Raw genomic sequence first — 22,398 nt, 5'->3', positions numbered from 1 at the left:
GTGCGGGAGGTGAATTGATGCTGCACACAGGCATCCATTCACTTCCTCTGCTGCTGCTGTCTGCAGAGTATAGCAGACAGCAGCGCAGGCTGTGTGTATCCCCGATCAACCTGCGGACGCTGCGGTCCGAAGGTTGTACGTCCCCCATTGATGTAAATGTGATCCGGGTCGGATGACCCGGCGTACCCATTTACACGCCCTCTACCCAGGTCCTAGCTATGTTCTACCCAGGTCAGGAGCCATTTACACCGACGCTGACCCGGGTCTGACCCGCCGAAGACCCAGGGTTTTGCGGCTGTGTAAAAGGGGTGCAACTTGTATAAAAATATATAAACAGTAAATAGAGTAGCGGCGACCTAATTGCTAAATTGCCATCAATAATTGTGCTATTAAAAAGATATGCCCAGTGTCTTTTTAAAAATTTTTTTTTTAAAGATATATTTATTTCACAACATATGATAATAAATTGTGAGTAACAAGTTAAGTATAAAAGAAAAAATATATAAAATTATTATATATAAAAGAAAATATGCGTTCACATATTAATTCAAACATATACAAACAAATTGAATAAAACACAAGGATTGCTGAACTTATGGCTTCAGTAGTAGGTGAGGAACACCGACTTGTTTAGTCTGTTGACTTGATGAAGTCAACAGACGAAACAGGCGGGTTTTGTTTCTCACCTCCTACTGCAGGCATTCCCAACCACGGTCCTCAAGGCACACCAACAGTGCAGGTTTTGTAGATATCCAGGGTTGAGTACAGGTGACTTAATTAGTATCTGATGGATTCTGATTAAACTATCTGTGCTGAAGCCTGGATATCACTAAAACCTGCACTGTTGGTGTGCCTTGAGGACCGTGGTTGGGAATGCCTGTCCTACTGAATCTATAAGTTAAGCCAGGGGTTCCCAATCTTTTTTGATTCACGGCACCCTAGAGAATCAGAATTTTTTTCACGGCACCCCTAGGTCCCAAAAAAATTAAGTAGATTGGGTTTATATGCGATTCTTAACGGCAGTTATGTGGTAAAGGGCAGGATTTGCTTCTGTTTGTACACATTCTATGATTGGCAGCCACCAGCACTGGTTTTGCTCATAAATAATTAACCATTAATAATTTGAGTTGGTCCTGGACCACCAACCCGCGGCACCCCTGCATGTGTCCCGAGGCACCCCAGGGAGCCGCGGCACACAGTTTGGGAACCACTGAGTTAAGCAATCCTTGTGTTTTACTCAATTGCTTTGTATACTTATGAATTATCCTGTGGACGCATAGTTTCTTTTATATACATCTTGTGTATATTTTTTATATGTAATTAATTTGTTTTCTTTTATACTCAACTTTTTACTCACAATTTATTATCGTATGTTGTAAAATAAATATATCTTTTAAAAATATTGTTTAAAAAGTCACTGGGCATATTCTTTTAATAGCACAATTATTGATGGTAATATAACAATTAGGTCACTGCTACTCTATTTACTGTTTATATAGAAATATATAAATACTGGTTCTTTTTATACGAAAAGGTGAATCTTACTGATAGGGCATAATAATCCTCCAGACAAAAGACTTTGTTGTAATTATAGGACTCTCCGCAATAACTCCCAAATCTCACTGCTATATTATAATGGTGGGTATTTTACCTATGGTAAAAGCTGGTAGTGGCACACATGTTGGTTATTGTAAAGTGTTTAACTACTATCTGCTGCAGCTATCGACAGTCGACAAATGTAGATGAAGGGTACTGGTCTTCAATGTTGGAACAAATGTCTGTCAAGTGTTAATATGCACACTTTAAATACGCGCCAAGCCAGATGAAATTCTAATGCTCTGCATACGGTTCAGGCGTATGTTTGTCCAATAGTTGCCGCAGTACAGTAGATCCAGCAGATTCTCCAAGCAGGAGATGAAAATTCAGAGCAAGCAGGTGAGGTGATAAGCCTATTCATGTGCTTATCACAAGCATGTTTAAATGTATCCACTGTCTTAGCCACTTCGACCTCTGCTGGAAGGCTATTCCACTTGTCCACTACTCTTTCTGTCCTTAAATTTCCCCTGGACCTGCCTCTCTCCATTTTTAGTGTATGTCCTTGACTTCTAATACTTCTGTTCCTTATAAGAATATTTCCCTTCTGGACCTTGTTAAAACCTTTGGCTTATTTGAACGTTTACAGTATATCATGCCCCCACCTTTCAATTCTATTCTCCAAACTTTACATATTAAGACATAATAGGACCCTTTCTGGGTAGGTTTTTTCATGTACAGTAGGCCGTACTCCATTTTAGTTGGCCTTCTTTGTAGGTTACTGTAGCCAATGTATTTATAGGCTTCTGGAGACTTATGGTCTCCAGAATTGAACACACTATTCCAGATGAGGGGTGAAGAAGCTTTATGCCCCATTTTAGGTTCCAGAGCCACAATACTCCTAAATATTTTCATTTTTGGCTTAGTTGTGACCTAACAGTGTCTGATTCCATGCCCCCATAAGCAGATGGATCAATTTTATTATTTGCCTGATTAGAACAATTTAAACCTGAATCTATACTTCACATATACAGTCAATACTTGCTACCATTTCTGGTTTCTCTATGGAATTAATTCCCTCATACAATAAGCTTTTTCCTAGAACATTATCACAATAACCACTCTTATAATACCATAGATAATAAAATCAAATCTAGCGAACACTGTCGGGTTTATTTACTAAGATGGGAGTTCTATTTCAGATGGGATGTTGTTATTGGCAACCAATCAGGATGTACTTCTTTATTTAGCACTTTCTGATAATAAAATCTGATTGGTTGCGCATAGCAACATCCCATCTGAAATAGGACTCCCATCTTGGTAGTAGCAGTAGTAGTACGTTTATTTATAAGGCGCCGCAAAGTGTCCGCAGCGCCGTACATAGCAAACAAAAAAACAAATGACAAGGTAACGTACAGGGTGTGTTGAAAAATACAGTATAAATAGGGGTATAGCTGGTAGAAATAAAATCAGCATCAGTTCAGAAGTAGGTGTCAAAATTGTCGAGGAGACTGAAGATGAAGTAGAGGAAGGGAAGAACAGGACAGGAGTACAGGTGAGGTAAAGAGGTAGGGTGAGTACGTGAGGCAGGAGGACCCTACTCATAAGAGTTAACATACTAAAAATAGGTGGGTGGACGAACGAAAAACAACAGGATAAGTAGGAACGGAGGGGAAGTGAGCAGGATAGGAGGATCAAAAGAGGTTAGGAGGAGGGATAGGCTAGTCGAAAAAAGTGGGTTTTGAGGGAGCGCTTGAAGGAGGTAAGGGAATCAGAAAGCCTGATGGGTGTCAGGAGTTTGTTCCAGTGCAGGGGGGCAGCGCGAGAGAAGACTGATTAGGTGAGAGGTCAGTCGGCGATCAGCGATGGAGCGAAGAGGACGGGAGGGAGTGTGGATAGAGATCAGTGAAGAGAGGTAAGGAGCGGTGGAGGAGGAGAGAGCCTTGTAGGTGGTGGTGAGGAATTTAAAGAGAACTCGGAAAGGAATGGGGAGCCAGTGAAGAGATAGACAGAGGGCGGAGGTAGAGTGGCGGGAGAGAAAGATGAGCCTAGCGGCAGCGTTAAGAATGGTTTGGTAAATAAACCCACAAGTCTTGCAGTGCTATTGTAATTATGCCCATTTATAAAGCTTTGCAGACTATGCTGGCACTATACATTAATTTGCTAATAATAATAAAAATAATGTCCTCGTCCTCGTTGAGTATAAATCACTTAAAATTATTATAATATGCAAGCTGGTCTACAGAGGTGTTTGTTTCATATTTTTAGCCTTACTAGCATTCAGAAGCATTGAAATCATGTTTTTAATTAAAAATGCATGCATGTTATTACTGTAGGTGACCTTATGAAGAAAGTACATCTCGCTGTATACTAGACAGCTTATACTACACTATATGATAGATTAATTTAGTCATTTTGTGGAGGAATGCAGACTAAATGTTAAATGTCATAATGATCTCCCAACATACTGACTTGCTGATTTTCAATGTATTTTGCCAGCAGCCATATTATCGCTGAAGAGTTTTCTGAAATACAAACTCTGTGGTTAAGTATTTTCCTGAAATAGATTACAGGACTTCTGGTTTAACTGCTGCACACTAATCTCCATTTACAAACATGACAGAATAACTGGCGTTTCATGCTGGTGCCAAATTAAGTTAATGTCTTGTTGTGCAAGTAATAAAGTGATATTAAAACCAAATTTGCACTATATGGACTATAATGAAGAAATAAGTACAACTGGCATTTGTCATAAATCTGCCATTTATACTGTCCAGTATCTTCATCTACAGGACACACTCATAGATCTAGGTAAATGAGGCCTGCGAGATAGAATATTTACATTTTAATGCCTTTACTTCTTAAGCATTAAAGTAGTGCTAGTCTGAGCTGGTGGATACCAATACTTTTTTTCAAATTGTCATCTATCAGTAGAATTCCTTCAGTATAAAGAATACTCTCTACCAGTATCTGATAGAAACACCTATTACCTCTAAATTAGTTTTTACATTAACATCACAGCACATTTTGCAGTAATTAAGAATAATTTACTATACTTGCCTACAAGTGAAATGCATTTTGGAGAGTCCCTTGGACTCCCAGGAGCGAGGCTGCCATATAAATTAAAAGGAAAGGGTCCGCCACCTCCTCAGTTTTCTCTGATCAAAGTAGCAAGAAAAAAGAAGGAAGTGGCGCTTTGTTTGATGAAAAGAATAATACATTTAATAACAATTAAAAATTGATACATATACATGAAAAAAAAAATTAACCCGTTGAGATACGGAAAGTGCATTAAGCACTACAGGTGGTGGAATTGGACCAGACTGGGATAAGGAATTGGAAAAAAAAAGGGGGGGGGGGGGGGGCAAGTTAGTTCGGTCTCAGCTGATGCTGGAATTAAATTCCAAATGTAAATTTTAAATTATTATTAAATGTATTATTCTTTTCATCAAACAAAGTGCCACTTCCTTCTTTTTTCTTGCTACTTGCCTGTATGGGATTGACAACCCCATTATCACGTGGCTGCTATTAGCGAAACACCCCTGGCAGCGCCTGCTTGTGCACCCCAGGGAGCACAAACACCTCTTCTCTCTCTGATCAAAGGCATGGTGGATCCAGAGGTATGGCATTGAGTTCTGCTGCCTGGAGTAAGTGCGTGCTGTATCCCACATGCTCCTCTGTCCTCTCTACATTGCAGTGTGTCTAGATCTCTCTGCGTCGCATCAGACCACACAAATGCCCCATATATAACCATTGAAACTATTTCAATACAAATCTATCACCCGATACTGCAATCAGGATCGGGTGAGTGTTTAGGTGATAGTCCACCACCATTTGGGTCCAGAATACCTTTTGGGGGAGTTGACTTCATGTTACCACCATCAGATTCGGTACTGCAGTCCAAACAGTTTCACTTTTTGGACAAATATTTTAAAACTTCCAGTTTTTACTGTTGTGTATATCAATAAAAGTCTTTTTTGGAGAATTAATTGCTTTACACAGCAGATTACATCGTGAGTACGGGTGCGTGTCACCCAGTAGAAAGACACCTTGATATATTTGTGTATTCACTTTCTATAGTGAGTTTGGTATGCTCTTATACTGCCAGAAAGATCTATTTTAATATATCCTAAACTTGAGGAGGAAAGGATATAACACATTATATATGTATACTCTTTTCCACATATTCCAAAATTCGTCTGAGAGGACAAGAGAAATCTAAGAAGAGAGGAATATCGCTAGAGGAGGTTCCCACCCCAATGCGAAGGGAAGTATAAATCTTTGGATTATATCTCCCTACCATCTATAGATTTATGCCCATATGAAGAGCGCCTAGCATCTGAATCCAATCTGTATATATTGTGTTCATTTTGGGGGTGCTTTAGGGTAAGACCCCAGGAAATTCAGAATGGCGAACTTCAATTTACTTACTTTAACCTTCACTACAGCTTTTTCATTTCATCAGTATGCACAGCTGCCTAGATGTTCCAGGTGGCTCTACATGCTGCAAATGCAAATATAGTATGAGATCTGAGTTAAGAGAAAATCAAAGCCAGTGCTGAGAGAAGTACAGCTGATTCAGTGCTAAACCTGGGAGGTGAGAATCTGCCTGAAATTTGGTGCCAAAGATTCTGATTCAGTAGCATTATATAATCATGGGTGCTACAGTGAATGCCTTTCTCCCTGTGAAGGTGTAACCTCTACATGATGGCCTTGCCCGAAGAGTGCAGTTGATCCTCATGTATACTGTCCAATTCCTAGTAAATGGGGAGCATGGGGGGCACCATGACAGACTTTAGAGTGAATCACATCAGTATAGCTCTGCTCTGATATTTGATTCAGTGGTTTGTGCTACTGTGTTTGTGGGGCTATAATGATGCTTTTCACATTGCCGTTTATAGTGGCTGTTGCATCCCCCATTCAGAAAATATCCTATATTATAGGGGAGATATAAAACAGTACTATTAGTAGGGCTTGAAATCACTTTTGCAAAAATCTAGATAGATTGGCACAGATTGCATCCTAATAAAGCAGATATAGTATGTAGATATAATAACAGGGTTCTAATGACCAGGAACCATCTGGCAATTCAGTTCTTCTTTTGCTACAGTATGTCCTATTCCTGAAAACGGGATGCGTTTGAAATATCGACAGTAATTAGGTCAACTTGTCAGTAGGTTGACCACTATTGGTCAACCAGCAATAGGTCGACACAAGAAAAAGGTCAACATGCATAAGGTTGACAATGTCAACCGGTTGACACTAGGGAAAGTTTGGCATGTAAAAGTTCGACATGAAAAAAGTTGTCTTACATTTTTCAATATTTTTTTTAAAAGATGTTTTTTTCCTACTTTACTATCCAAGTGGGCATAGGGTGAGATTATAATAGTGTGCCGGGCTAAGTGAGGCACCGTGCCCAAAGCATGGTGAGCGAAGTGGTACACTTATATGTGTCCATGTCGACTTAAGGCAAAAAACCCTAAAAAATTCATGGCTATCTTTTTCATGTTGAGCTTTTCCATTTAGATTTTTTTTTTGTGTCGACCTAACGATTATTGACCTTTCATGTGTTGACCTTTTTGTCTGTTGACCAATAGTGGTCGATCCATTGACTGTCGACTATGACCCATACCCCTTGCCAACTGTCCGTTTTGTTTTGAGTGTAAACATGTTTGCCCACCTTAAAAATAAAGGGCTATCCACATTCCATCATGCTGCATGTCGAATTCATTAAATCATTAAAGATTATTAAAGATTAGTATTTTTTTGCATTGCACTACCAGTTTATTCTATACTCTGTGCCCATTGTGCATGGTGATATAAAAAGTGCTGTCATCAGGTGACCCAGAGTAAAATATCCTGCATAGGTTTTCTTGTTGCCATTGTGACTAGAGACTGCTCAAATAAATTTTTGTTTCAAGCGTCTACCTTTAGGCGGCCAAAGAAAATAATTTTGACTTCATTTTGAACAAGGCAAAAAAGGGTGACTATATTTAATCTAGTTCAGACATGTTTCAATATGTAAACTATTTTAATGATTTTGTTTGCAGTCTGATTACTGGAACAGCGTTCTACTCCAATTGAAAGATTTTACATGTAACATTTACTATATCATTTGTATTGTAATGCAGGACCTTGATTTTTCTGTCAACCCCTATACTGCCCATCTCTAGACACTTTGTAGAAGGGATAAATGGAAACAAACAAAAAAAGTATTCTTTGCTGTGTCCATGTCCACACCGTCCTGCTTCATCATGGTATGCTTATTGCTTGACCCTGTTACCACTATGTACTAATTTACTGTTTGTCCCTTTGTATTATTTACTAAATATTAAACATCCTCTTATTTACTCTCCTTAAATGCTCTTTGCATAAGCCCAAAATGCTTATGCAAAATCTATGGATTTGAACCATCTAAATACCATGATTTTTTTTTACAAAAGTTTATGCTTCCTAAAAAAAGCCAGGATTAATTTGTTCTTAACCAAACACTCAATCCAACCCATTTTAATTATTTATGCATAAACCTTAAGGCTCACATATATTACAGTGACTTCTGTCCTTGGAGAAGTTGCCATCAATGACATGCAGTCCTTTTGCATGTGATATATCACAAGCAATCCTAGACAAGCCTCCCTATTTCAAGAGCAGGCCTAGAGATTGCTATTGCAGCAGAGGTGACTGAGGAACAATCACTGTAAAAGTGCCCAAATTGCACATAAATCGCCCAGTGTATAGACGCCTTTACTCTTAGTTCCTAACCACTGAGCTACTTACATGTAGGACAAGCTAACAAACACAGCATGATATTCAGTTGGTTCCTAGACTTGCCCCTGCTGTTTGTCTAAAATTAAACTGCTTTGCTGGTTCTGGTTGTCATTCCCTCTAGGAGAAACCAAACCTGTGCATGAAGTGTCCCCTCTCCCTTGTACTCACTGTGTCATTTTGTTGTAGGCCATTATTGTGCTCCTCATACTGATGCAGACTGTTGTCAGAGTGATAAGTAAATGGTACTCAGTGCGTCTGTCCGGAAAGTAATGAGACTTAAACTGCAATTTTTTTCTATCAAACTTTCAGATATTTAGGGTTAATTATCTTTAATGCATGTCTGCCAAGCTTGGTATGCCTCCTGGAAGGTATCAACCGGAACGTGGTTGAGTGCCCTTGTCTTGACTGCTTACACTTTGTCTACGGTCTGAAAATGGTGCAGCAAAAAGAAGTCAGCCAGGGCCAGATCCAGGGTGGTTGAGGCAGCGTTGTCATGTTATGCTTGGTCAAAAACTCTCACTTGCAGTGATGTGTGACTTGGCACATTGTCATGGTGGACAATCTCATTGTGGACCCGGAGGACCTTTTATCTCAAAAGACTGAGCCAGTCAGTAGAATTCCTTGGAACATACCCTTGAAGTCGAAAAAGACCATGAGCATGGATTTAGTCTTTGATTTGCTAATTGGGCCCTTTTTGGGGTAAGATGACGATGGTGTTTGCCACTCAGTGCTTTGCCTTTTGGTCTCCAAATGTGCTAAAAAATCATGTTTCCTTAACTATTATAACTCTGTGAACATTTAGGCTCACTTTGCACTCACTCCATAAATTTGTGGGAAACTGCCACACACTTGTCTTTTTGATCATGAGTGAAAACCTTGGAACCAATTAGGCACACTCTGTTCGCATCACTAATTCGTCACAATCTCTTGCACTGTAGTTTTTTGGGGAAGTCCCAACCTTTCTGCTAACATTCTAACACTCAAACAACAGTTAGTGAAAACTAAATTCCACACTCCCCTGCCTGTACTCGCAGGGGAGCAATTTTTTGCGACTGCATAGTCATTTATGTGCTTGTGCAGTCGCTGTGTGTGAGTGGCCCTGACGATTAGACTATTTGCTGGGCGTTCGCACACAACAGTGTGGGAAGGGGGCATGAAAACGCCCAGTGCTGGACGTTCTCATGGTAATTCCCTGATAACGTGGGGGGCGGGCAGCTGACATCATCGGATGTCGGCTGCCCGTCCGCTCTCTGCACAGGGCACCTGCAGATCTCAGACCACATAGGCAATCCTCAATGAGTTTGTCCCCGCGTGCAAGGCTGCAAATGGATGTTTATGCAAAACATCCATTCGCATGCCTGCAGGGGATCGCGGCATGCGAGGGTTGGTGGCCATGCGGGCAGAGGGTGGTGTTTGGATAGGGGCCTTTTTCCACATTTTGCTTATTTCAGCTTGATGAAGGACATCCAAAACGTGATTTGTCACATTAACGACTTCTCTGCCCTACTTGAAGAATTTAAATCAGAGGTAAACTTGCACCTTATTATTTATTATTTATTTATTAACCGTTTCTTACCTTGGAAAATAATTTCTCCCCAAAGGCCTTTTGAATGCATGGTAAGCGTCTCAATACCCGATCTCCCGAGTTTTAGACAAAACTTGATCATATATCATTGCTCGATGGTATACACCATCTTGATCTTCGACCGAAATAAAAAAGCACACTCCATTTACAGCTCAATCCATACGCTGTAAAGGTTCACATGCAACTACCATGGACAAGAATGTGTAGCTGAGACACACCTCACACATCCCACTCTACAGTGCCGCCGTTCGCGTGTTCTCTGTGGCGTGAAAAAAAATCAGTCTAATGCCCCCCATACACGGTCCGTTAATCGGATCCGTTGTGTGCTTAAACAGCACATATCGGATCGGATCGCATGCCTAGTGCATGCAGTGTGCATGCACTGCGATCCGATCCGATGTATAGCTAGTACAAAAAGTATGTGCAGCACATACTTTTTGTACCGTACTAGGTGATGTGCGGGAGCGTGCATCGCATAGTACAGAACGGAGCCATACACAACGGACCGTGTATGGGCTCCTTCATTACTTTTCTGACAGACCCTGTATTTGATGGAAGTGCTAATGGGAAAATGCCGTATAAAAACAGGGTGTTACCTAATTTCCCATAATGTATGTACTAAGCCTTGGAAGCCGGGATTCCAATGCGATGTGGGCTTCTGTCCACATCAATCTAGATGGATCCGTTTCATCCCCCGAGTATCCACTGTAAGCACAGAGGAACTTCAGTGGCTGAACTCAGAGGTCCAGGCACCAGCGGTGATCAAAAGGGGCAGTTTAGTTCAGTATTTTACAATGGTTTGCACTCAATTGTTTTGTACAATATTTATAGTGGGCACTGTGTGGCTGTTTTGGCCTTATGAAGATGATCATTTTTGGTACTTGTATACTATCACGGCTCCCATCGCATGCCATATGTAGTGGCATGTGATGCGATTTTTCCGGGGTTTTTATGAATTTGATGTAAAAATCGCATGCCATCGCATCACATGCCATGCGATGGCATGCGATTTTGATCACTAATGCATCCAAATGCATTTAAATTAGTAGCAAACATGTTAAATGGCCCCCAAATGTCTTTTTACACATTGTACCACCCCCACTATCAACACCAACCCGAAGCATGGCGAGCGGTGGTGGTACGCGTCCTACGACCTTTTCATACCCCCACTATCCATGTCGGCGTGGAGTTGAGTATAGAAAGTGTGGCGAGCCCGAAGCGGACTCGGTGGCTTGCTGCACTCGCTACACTTTCTATTCTCAACTTCACGCCGACGTGGATTGTGGGGGTATGAAAAGGTCGTAGGAAGCGTACCGCCGCCCCTCGCGGGCTCGCTACGCTTCGGGTTGGCGTTCATAGTGGGGGTGCTACAGTAACAAATGCCCTTTGGGGTGCATTTATCATGATTTTAACACATGTCAATGAATTCTGTGAAAAATGGCATCGCATCGAATGCGATGCAATTTTTTCATATACGATGCCCATCGTGGGAGCCGTGATACTACACAAGTACCTAATTTTTCTCTGTATAATTTACCGGTCAAGCATTTTGGTGATAATGGAAGAATAGAAGCACTACAAAGAAATGTCTTTATTTAATACTTACCTGTAACTACAGTATGAAAAAATTGTGTATTTTAGACACAGCTAATCTTATGTCAATGATAACTCTGTTGCTAAAAATGCAGACAGTATGTGTAGCGCACATCAAGGGGGGCTCAACTACTAGTCACAGGGCATGACACAAGGCAGAGGGGTGCCTTCATCTATATTTTTGACACTCACGGGCAAGCAGGGGGAGGGAAAGATTCCTAAAGCTGCGCTGCTTGTCCATCTCTCTGTGTAGATGGATGGCACAAGAGGCCACAGCCCTTATGGCATTTTCCAGAAATGCTAAGTGGCTTTGCCAACCTTGGTAGCACATGAGCCTGGTAGATAGCCTCAGCACATTATATTTAGAATGTAATGTGACTGCTTATTAAAACAGTGCAATATATCATATTATTGCAGATTTTATTTAGCTTTAACACTCAGATGCTTCTGTTTTAAATGGGGATTAGTATTTATTTTTATTGTAATGCTTGTTGTAGGCAGACATATTTTAGAGTAGATATTATCCTAAAGTTGTTACATTTTAATGAAAACAAAATTCAGAAAAGCATGCATTACTGTGTTCTTTTTTTAATTTGTAAATAAATGTTAAAATGAAGAATATAAAGTTAAACAGCAACTTCAATAGTCTTCCATGAAGGGTATTTAAGACTTCACTACAGTGTTTTTTTCCTTTGAATTTTTTTTTAGTGGAAAGATTCACTTTTGTGACTAATTTTGCTTATGTTTTTAAAATAGAGAGGTTTTATTGATGAATATGAAACCATTGGTAATGCAAACCTTTCATTTTAATATGCTGTATATCTTTACCATAAGTTATTAATTGATATCATTTTAGGCGGCTATGGTATATAGGATTGACAATACCATGATCGACCATTAGTGGTTGTCGGCTTCTAGTTAGATGTGTAAACTTGGTCTAGCGCATCCAGTTAGACAGTGACGGGAGATTGATGCCTGTGAATGGGTGATGGGAATGTTTATGACACTAGCAATGTTGACACAAGTTTTTCCTGTTTTTTTTTGGTGCAGAATGTCACTGTATATGTGCACAGTGTCCCTGTGTGTGGCTCACTGTGCTTCAGGCACGAAACCTTGCTATGTTCAACACACTACACACTACTATAATCTAACTCGGTCAGGGATGGGGAACCTTCGGCACTCCAGCTGTTGTTGATCTACACATCCCAGCATGCCCTGCAACAGTTTTAGCATAACCAAATAGCATAAGTGTAGCAGGGCATGCTGGGATGTGTAGTTCAATAGCTGGTGGACTGAAGGTTCCACATTCCTGCTCTATGTTCACTTGGATAGTAAAGTATGACCAAGTGGACCTGCACCAAAAAAATGACAATCTTATGTCGACCTTACTACTGTCTAACATGTTCCTGTCAGCTATTTACAGGCGTCGATCTTCCAACAACTAGACGCAGTCTGCATTTAGGCATCTAACTAGACGCCTTCGACCACTGGTGATCAACCAAGGTATTGTTGACCTTTACTTGATCAATACGCCATCTGGATATGATTTTACACATCTTTGCTTTTACTATATAATCTTGCATAGGTCAGTTATACATTGTTATAAGCTGTAATGCTATGAGCCATATATATATATATATATATATATGTATATGTAGTTGTTTGTGCTGTAACTCATCCAAATTGAAGCCATAAGGCCACTTAACCTAGTTATTTAGCAACCATCCATCAGGCTAGGCCCAGACTTTGTGTCTCTACTTTGCCCTGCATATATCTAATTGGGTTTTCCATTCTCATAAGTTCACTGTCTTTAGAGACAAGCTTTTACAGCTTTGTGGAAGGAAAAGACACGTATCTGAAATCATTTTAGTTTCCCCTGGAGCAAAGTTACTGTAGAAATTTTATTTTTGTTTCATTGACCTCCCAATTCCGTCAAAATATGAAGCTCTGCTGTGTTTTCCTTTGACTGAAATCACTGTGAGCATTTTCCATGTTTCAAACCAGACTACATCATGAGCGGTTAATGGAAGCAATGTTTCAGTGACTATTAGAGGATTTGTTTCAGTGAAGTCATCTTTTAAATGCTGCATCAAGCATTAAAGCAAATGGAAAGCACTCTGTGGCTTGTTTGACATTTCAATAACTGGTCAGTGAAAAAAAGAGATGTTCTAATCTTGATTCTCAGCATGCTTCTATTAAACAGAAATCTGACAAGCGTAAAAACAAATTAAGTTCTTCTGAGTAAAGATCTATTTATACCTCTTTCACAACTGGTCTTGTAACAATGGCTGAAATTACTGAACAGGGCACATGTCTAAAATATATTTTAACAAGAAAAAAACCCTTAGTATCCTTATTAGGCCTCGTGTAATATGTGGTCTATTTCCACAGCTCCTAAACTCTCTAGTGCAATAATACAAAAATTTATATTCAACTAGTAACATAAAGTGTGGTCCAGGGCTCATCAATATTTGTATATTGCCTAACTCTCATCTTCTGAAAAAAGTGCCATGTACAATGTTTTCTTATAATTTAATGCATTGTCAGGTTTTATGCATGGGACAGTGCGATTATGGTATAAATGATAGGTTGACTCTAGGTCGACAGTCATTACCACTAATGGTCGACAGTGGGTAGGTCAAAACCTTTAAGTGGTTGACATACTCAAGGTCGACATTGATTGAAGGTTGACACAAGCAACAGGTCGACATTGAAAAGGTTGACACAAGTTTTTCATGGTTTTTTTTTGTGTCTGTCTACATATGTCAACATGGACATATGTATGTGTACCGCGTCCCATATGTATGTGTACCGCGTCCCTTCGCATGGCTTGCTGCACTCGACATGCTTTGAGCATGGCGTCTCGTTGTGCTCGGCAAACTATTCTATTCACTCTATGGCCCTTATACAGATCTGATCGCAGTACAAATTTGTTCTCAAAATGGACAAAACCATGTGCACTGCAGGTGGGGCAAATGTAACATGTGCAGAAAGAGTTAAATTTATTTGAGTTATTTTGTTTCTGTGCAGGGTAAATACTGACTGCATTATTTTTACATTGCAGTTTAGATTTCAGTTTCAACACACACCACCCAAATTTAACTCTTTCTATACATGTTACATCTGCCCCACATGCCGTGCACATGGTTTTGCCCATTTTGAGAAATTTGTACTGTGACCAGATCTGAATAAGGCCCTATGTCCACTTGGATGGTATAGAATGTACCAATTCGGGCTAAATCCCCCCAAAAATTAAATTTGTGTCTACCATGTCTGTTTAACTTTTGCTTGTGTCGACCTTCTGCAAACCCATCAAAAAGTACCTGCACGGTCACCCCCGCATCAAGCCGCCGACCGCCACACCCGCTAGACATCACGCTGCTTGCCATCTAGCCACACTAGACGGAGTAGTGGACAGCCGTGCAGAGGAGTCCCGCTACCTCCGCTGTCAAGGCAGTACTGCCATGCACAGTGTAATCTCTCACCCCATCCCAGAAGTCAAAGCACTGCGGCTACATTACAGCCACACCAGACGAAGGAGCGGACAGCAGTGCTGAGGAATCCCGCTACCTCCACTGTTAGTGTAAGGTAGGGTGAGCGCAATTTTGGGACTTCTAACCAAGAGTAAACATTATTGTCCCTGGCACTTGGACGTCCCTAACCTGGGTGTCTGGCTTGGGTGCCTTTTTTAGGGGTAAATCCCCTCTATACAGTCACAGGAATGTTTGCTGCACTCATAAGCAACCAACCATTTTAAGAAAAGTGCTGGTTTGGGGGACAGGAATACATTTAAAATGTTAACATTAAATTGCACCAGCACTTATCATAAAATGTTTGTAGCCCTATGAATGCCACTTACGTTCTTGCATATAGGGCAGAGCTGCGGCAAGTTTTACCTCTGGTGTCTGAGCGGTGATTGCGAGACAGGTATAAGACCGGACACAGTAGGGAACTCCTCATTCTGAATTGAAAAAGCCGACCTGAGCGCCACGAAATGCGTTTTTGAGGACCCTGTATCCCCCAAAAGCTGAGGACCAGAGAGACTTACTAGCCACCTACTGACCTGGTAATGTCCGCTTTCCAACTTTGGCAGCATCTCAGTCCACCAGCACATGCGTAGTATTGGCGGAGCGGCCACACAGCCCCGCTATCATTCAGGACATTGGAGAGGACGCAGCCCCTGTGATCAGCGCAATCTACAGTTTGCATCCCTCCTGCGTGACCCAGGTGGGCGCTGTGAGGTGTTATCGGATCCCGTACACACGCAGAAGGCTCCCCGCTGGACATTGCTGCTCAGTGACGGACTGAAATTAACTGCGGACAAGCAGTAAGTACCGCACTTGTGATTGTCATCTTTCCCCCACATTCGGGATGTTACTTACCATCAGAGCACCCCAGCTACCCCATCAGGGGTTTACAAGTGGAAGCACAAATTACCCCGGCGTGAAGCTTTACCACCTCACCGCTAATCGCTGGGACACCATCTCCACATTAGGGATTGACAGCAAGTTGCTGTGTCTTTTGTGAAATTAACTTTTCTGAAATTTGTTGCATTCCTGGGACCAGTATTGGTAACTATGAAATTATAGTGGAAGACCAACTGCTAGTACATATATTCCCAGTTTTAGCCATAATTTGCATGCATGCAATTAATTGTTTTTATTGTGAATTACCAAATTGTTATTAAATTGTATTTTTTTTTTGTGTACGTAAGGCGCCTAGTGGTTTTTTCCTCAACATCTTATAAAACTACTGTTTTCTCGTCTGTCTCATTTTCTTGAAATCCCATAATAATTGTTAGTGTTGATCAGTGCTACAATTTGCATTGTGGGGTGATTAGATTGAAATGACTGTAAGTAATATTCTTTTATCATCATTTCTTTAGTAAAACAGATTATCCTTAAAAGACAATTCATATATCCATAATTTACATTTCTTTATTTCTTTAAAAACACATTAAGATCAATGAAGCAATGACAAGTCTAGCTGCAGGCTGAGTGGTATTGAGAAGCTACTCAATATGGGGAAATTATCACTTTTGGTCACAGTAAAGTTCTCATACTATCTGTGCATGTTTGATGCTTAAACACCATAGTAAAATAGCCCACTTTTATAACCAGGTTACCAAGGTTAAACTTAACTATAAACATCAATCCCAGTATTAACTATAAACATACCTGGCTACGCACCCAGAACATGTGTAAAGCTCCCGAAAGGTTCTCGCCCAATAATGGGTCTTCTGCATCTGTACTCCTGGCCGCACCCCCACTATCTGCTCACACCCCCTCCACTGAAACACCCCTTCTTACTGATCATGACTTAGAGGTGAGGTAATACAATGTGCAAAAAATTGTGCCATCATAGCCCCGCCAACAGCTCAAGGCCTAGGCAGAGGACAACTGCCCATCACAACAAGCAAGTTTTTTATTTGCAATCAAGAGTAAAGTGATGAAATTAATTAGTTAATTAAAAGCTGAACTACAGTATATGTGTATTTATAGCTGGGACTTGGTCACCTGAGATGTAAAAATAGATGTTAAGGGTCCCATATTATCATTACTGCACCAATAGAACTATAGAACATTTTTATAATGTAATTTTTATAAAAAATTTGTAGCAGCAGTATTAACTTTTAGAATTACTAAAAATATTTACATTATTACATTTTAGGAATGGAAACAATTTTTTTTTTTAAATGATTAGCAAACAAAAAAAAATGTAAAGCAATTTTTTTTTATTGTGTTTTTATTGAATTCTCAATATTTACATCCTGGAGAGATAAATTGGCTGATGAGTGTATACGAACACATCCTTATTTTATGATAGCTTCTTTAATGTTGTAAATTGTCTCTTTATGTTATGCTTTTTGCTTCATGTTGAACATAAGGTTTTGTTACGGATCAACACTTTCCTTTTATGTGTAATTTTATGGTTGTAGAGTAATATCTAAAAAATGAAATACATTTGCCTATTTTCTGCCTAGCTGTTATATAGTGTGATATTCCTAATGCTTTTTTTTATATATCTAATAATGGATGCATTTTACATGTGCATTTATGTACAGTATTTGCATGCTTCTACGTTTTTAAGAAAATTGTGTTGTTTTATTAGTGTGGCTTTGTGGGCAGCACATTTCATTATACAATATGTTAAGTGAAGATTTAAATGAACAATTTATAAATGTTTTATAAAGCACCCAGTATTTAGCTACAATTCTTTCTCTGTAAGGACTCTAGTAAACATATTGTAGATAAGACTAAAGGGAATGAAGCAGTAGCTCTATTAACTTTATTAAATGCTACATTACCCTCCCTGAGGACATTGCCAGGCTCCGATAAATGACAAGGTCACTAATACGCCATAAAATTCAAATTATATTCAAATTTATGTCCAAAGATAAATGTATTGCTCTAAGTTGTTTTTTTTATTTTACCCATTAGATACTGGGGTTTTTTTGTATACTAAAAACGGATTGCGGAGTATCATTTAGGCAAAAAAATTATATAATTTATCATGGTGTATCAATAGACCTGTAATCTTATCCTCCAACCACACCTTGCAACACATTGCGTTATTCCATGAGTAATGTAGAATTACATGGACGGGGATAACCTATATGGATAGGATGTGACAATATATGTAGTGCTAAACACTTATGTAAACTGCCTCGTAGAGCTCAGACACAGCCATATACATTTCAGAAGTAATGGGGTTAATCTCCTTGGTGATACTTAAAAGTAATCATAATCCTCCAGGGCTAACAATCAGAAGGAGAGAACACTGTGCATTTGAGGTGTACATCACAGGAGTAACGCAACTGAGCTGGGAAACTTGGTCACATGGGGAAAGAGATGGCGCTAGGGACAGCTAGAGCCAGTCATATCGTTTGTGCATCAGGCATCTTAGCAGACACCCAGTAATTGGGCTAGCAGGTCTGGCTGACTAAAGCAATACAACTGTAGCACCAACATTAGGCCACCCCTGCTCTCAGAGCTATAACCAGGGCCAGCACCACCACTACACCACTAGGCAGCTTTAGTCAATTGCCAGTGGGCGCTGGCCACTGGAGGGTGGCAAGAAGTAAGGTCATCCTCACCCGCCCACATAGCGTGTGTGCTGGAGCAGGGCTACGGCGTCGGCATTCCACCCACCCCAGTGGAGTGGGCGCTGCTGAAGGTCAGCGGTGCCCGCAACCCCTTCCTGGAGCAGGTGAGCGGTATCTGCCCCCACTCCCGGTGGACCGGGTGCTGGAGCAGGTGAGCATCGGATCAGCCGCAGCTCCCCCCCCATGGTGCAGGTGAGTGGCGACCGCAAACCCCCTGTTTTGCCTGGGACACTAAAATGGCTTGCACCGGCCCTGGCTATAGCTTAATAGAAAGTGGTAACATTGGGATTTTGTCAACTCTGGAAAGCAGCGATGTAGTGTTCAACCAGTGATATACAAATTACGGTTTCAATAAATCGTATATAAATGTAGACTTAATTTGCATGTAATAATAGGTTACACCGTTCAATCATGTGACACATTTTACCATGGGTGGATTGGTAAAGATAACCAGCCCGGGAACAATCTGCAGTCTGTAAGCAGCCCGGGGGATGGGGTGTGGTTTGGGTGCGGGTGCTCGCGCTACTGCCCGGGATGGGGGGGTGAGTTTGCGGGTGCTCACCCTACTGCCCGGGGGGGGGGGTTCTGGTGCGGGTACTCGCGCTACTCACCGATGCCGAGTCCCACCACCACATGGCCGCTGGTGCAGGAGTCGGGTAACATCATCCTATGCGGCCCTGATAGCATGGTCGGTGGCCCAGCCAGGTGGGAATCTGGACCGGCCCACAGGGAAATAGCCCAGTTTCCTGGCAGGCCAGTTTACTTATAGAAAAGGAGTTTGATATTTTTAATCAAAATGGGTTTATCTAGAAGGTATTTTTGGTACGTGTTTCCTAGCATGGTGCCCGTCGGGTCCCATCGCAGACCTTAACTTAAGGTATGCAATGGGACCCGACTGACCCGGTTTTCGTGCTTTAAAAAAGTTTTTAACGCACTTTAAAAATCGGTCGCATCGCATGCCATTATAATGGCATGCGATGCGACCGACCCGATTTTTACATTGGACTCAATGTAAAAATGGTCCCTGAGACCCGATTTTACATTGGACCCAATGTTAAATGCCCCCCCAGACCCGATTTTTTATTGTAAACCCACTTTGATGGTTAATTATGTCAAATGCCCCCCATTGTTAACGCAACGCCACGGTCAACGTGAACCCGAAGCGTGGCGAGCGCAGCGGCGGTACGCGTTCTCCGACCCGATTTCATACAATTAAAATCAGTGGTGCCGTGTTAGGAAACAAGTACCATATTTTTATATTGGCATGAGATTAGAAATATTTTTTTTTGTTTTTCTATATTACAGCATTTATAATTCATATTTGACTGAGCTGCAAACAGCCACTCAAATGCCTTTTTTAAGAACTGCCGATAATTTGGATTATTCAGCTATGTTATGCAAGTTATTCCGAAAACCATATTTCCGGAATGTACTTTTTTTTTGCTAAAAGCACTACTGGAAACATCTGTAACTGGCACTAAATATGTGCAAGAAAACAAAGGTTTAGTCTTCAAATTCCGTGCCTAAGATGGTACACAAACTTTGTTTCATGTTTTGAAACCTTGTTTCATGCACAAATAAAATATATTTGTGTGTATTTCATGTGTTTGATGTGTTTATACAACATAAATGCATTTTGTGTTCACACATGAGTCCCGTCCTCAAGATACCTTATTGAATTTAATAATATTCCAAAATACTAAATAATCTGTTATCTAATTTGTTTCTGGTGCCAAACATTTTGGATAAAGGAAACAAATCCTGTATTTAATAAAACCAGTGAATATTATTTAAAAAAAAGTTTTTTTTTTTTTTTTTACATTGTGGCATATATGATCTTTGGTTGACTGAAGGAAACCTTTTTGTGACTGGCTCAATGAGCTTTACTTTATTACAATGGGAGTTCATATTTCTCCTGTGCAATTCTGGACGCTGACTATAAGAAAATAGTGCAAATCTCTAACAGAGTCACCATGACAAATCCATCTAGGAATACTTAACCCTTTGAGTGGCAACATCTCTGTGAGAGATGTGCAAAATATCTGCTGAAAATTCTTAGGTAACATTTTAGAAGATTTGGCTAATTCTGATGAATTGGAATGACAAAATATTCATATTATCCAGTGATTATGCACTTTGTAGTTAATGATGCACACTCATGTATGGTATCAGTGACATCCTCCATTGGCCCTACATGGATGCCATTAACAAGGCCAGGCTGCCAAATGCATTTTCCCATGCCGGCTCCTTTCACCCATAATATAATTGTGGGTACACAACATCTAATGTGTATCCAGCATTACACCTTCAATGGCAGTAGAGTTTCAGTTGATATGCCACATTTATTAGGAAATGGAAATAAACTGCTTGGACTTCCTATATTCAAATATTTGCAACAGGTCCAATGTATGGATCTACAGTCAATAGGTGAAGCTCACATGGTCAATGGGTACAAAATGTTAACATGTTCAAAATGTCAACCAGTAAAAGGTACCTCAACAGATACAAAAAATGGACATGATCAAAAGGACAACATGACGATGGTTGAGTACAAATGGCCTACACAAGTATTTTCTTCATGTGCTATCCATGTAGACTACTATTGGGATTAGTAAACCTTGCTCAAAGCATGGACAGAGAAGCAATCTTGCAAGGGTACACGTTTCACCTGATTGTGTTTAGATTTGGTTGAACATACAAAACAAATACATTTAAAACAAATTGTGTGTACTTTTTTAGTGCCAACCATTTTCATGTCAACCTTTTGTACTGTTGGCCTAAACCACTGTCTACCTTTTACCCGTTAAACTTTTGACTCTGTATGGAATATGGTTTCAACTTAATCTAGACAATCTACAGATGTAGCCACGCCAATTGCCATGTGCAATTCCTATGGTGATAGGAAAGTTTACATTGCCATGCGTCTAATTTGCACCCATATACCTCATTGATGATATTCCGTTCTATCTTTATGCTTTATACCATTATTGGACTACAGATTAATTTAGAGAAAATAATAAAGGTCATTTGATGTCATAGTGATGCATTAAAATGTGTACATTTATGCATAAGAGCACACCATTTATTCAATAATTAAATATATCATTTTCTAGAATGGTAGTAATGTACAGTACACTGTTAAAATGAGGGATCTAGAGAATTGCTATCCTATTAGACAGTGAGTAAAATGTGATTTTCTCCGTATTTATTCAGAGCCACTGAACAATGATTCACTGCTTTTAGAACTTCATTTTCCAAGTTCCAGATTTTTTAATTAAAAGGATTTAAATAATGTGATATATTTCAATGTATTTACTTATTATTATCTGCATTTAATTTGAAACTTGAATGTGCCACCGAATCCCAAGCTATACTAATTTGCTTTTTTATGTGAACTGACAATATAAATTCATTTTTAATGTGTTATTTTAAAATTTATGTTTGTGGAAATGATAACTTCATTCTCAATGCTATTAGCATATGCATCCATAGCTGATATCCACACTTTGAATTTAATTGGTACTGATAACAAAAACCTAATGACACGGGCAATAAAATAATTGTGTTATATGGTATTTAAGTAAATAGGAATGTACATAAGCCTTAAATGTTAGGAGGGCGATAACAAACTCCGCTATTTGTTTTGTCAATGGCCCACTTGCTCAGAAGCAAGATATAAGAATGTGTAAATAAGAATGTTCCGAACAATAATATTCCATTTATCCTTTTTTTCCTTGATCTTCTAAATCAAAGCTATTTCAGTGATGCCCCTGAACAGGGACGGATTGGCCCACTGGGATACCATGCCAGGTTC

General features: G+C 40.1%; 1 protein-coding gene across 1 annotated transcript in view; it reads left to right on the top strand.

Annotated features, from left to right (window-relative positions):
* Window positions 1-22,398, top strand: part of IMMP2L (inner mitochondrial membrane peptidase subunit 2) — a 990,168-nt gene that overhangs the window by 625,749 nt on the left and 342,021 nt on the right. The gene's annotated exons all lie outside the window — the stretch shown is intronic.

Source organism: Crinia signifera, chromosome 4, assembly GCF_055691185.1.
Source record: "Crinia signifera chromosome 4, ASM5569118v1, whole genome shotgun sequence".
NCBI lineage: Eukaryota > Metazoa > Chordata > Amphibia > Anura > Myobatrachidae > Crinia > Crinia signifera.
This window is presented reverse-complemented; position numbering and strand designations above follow the sequence as displayed.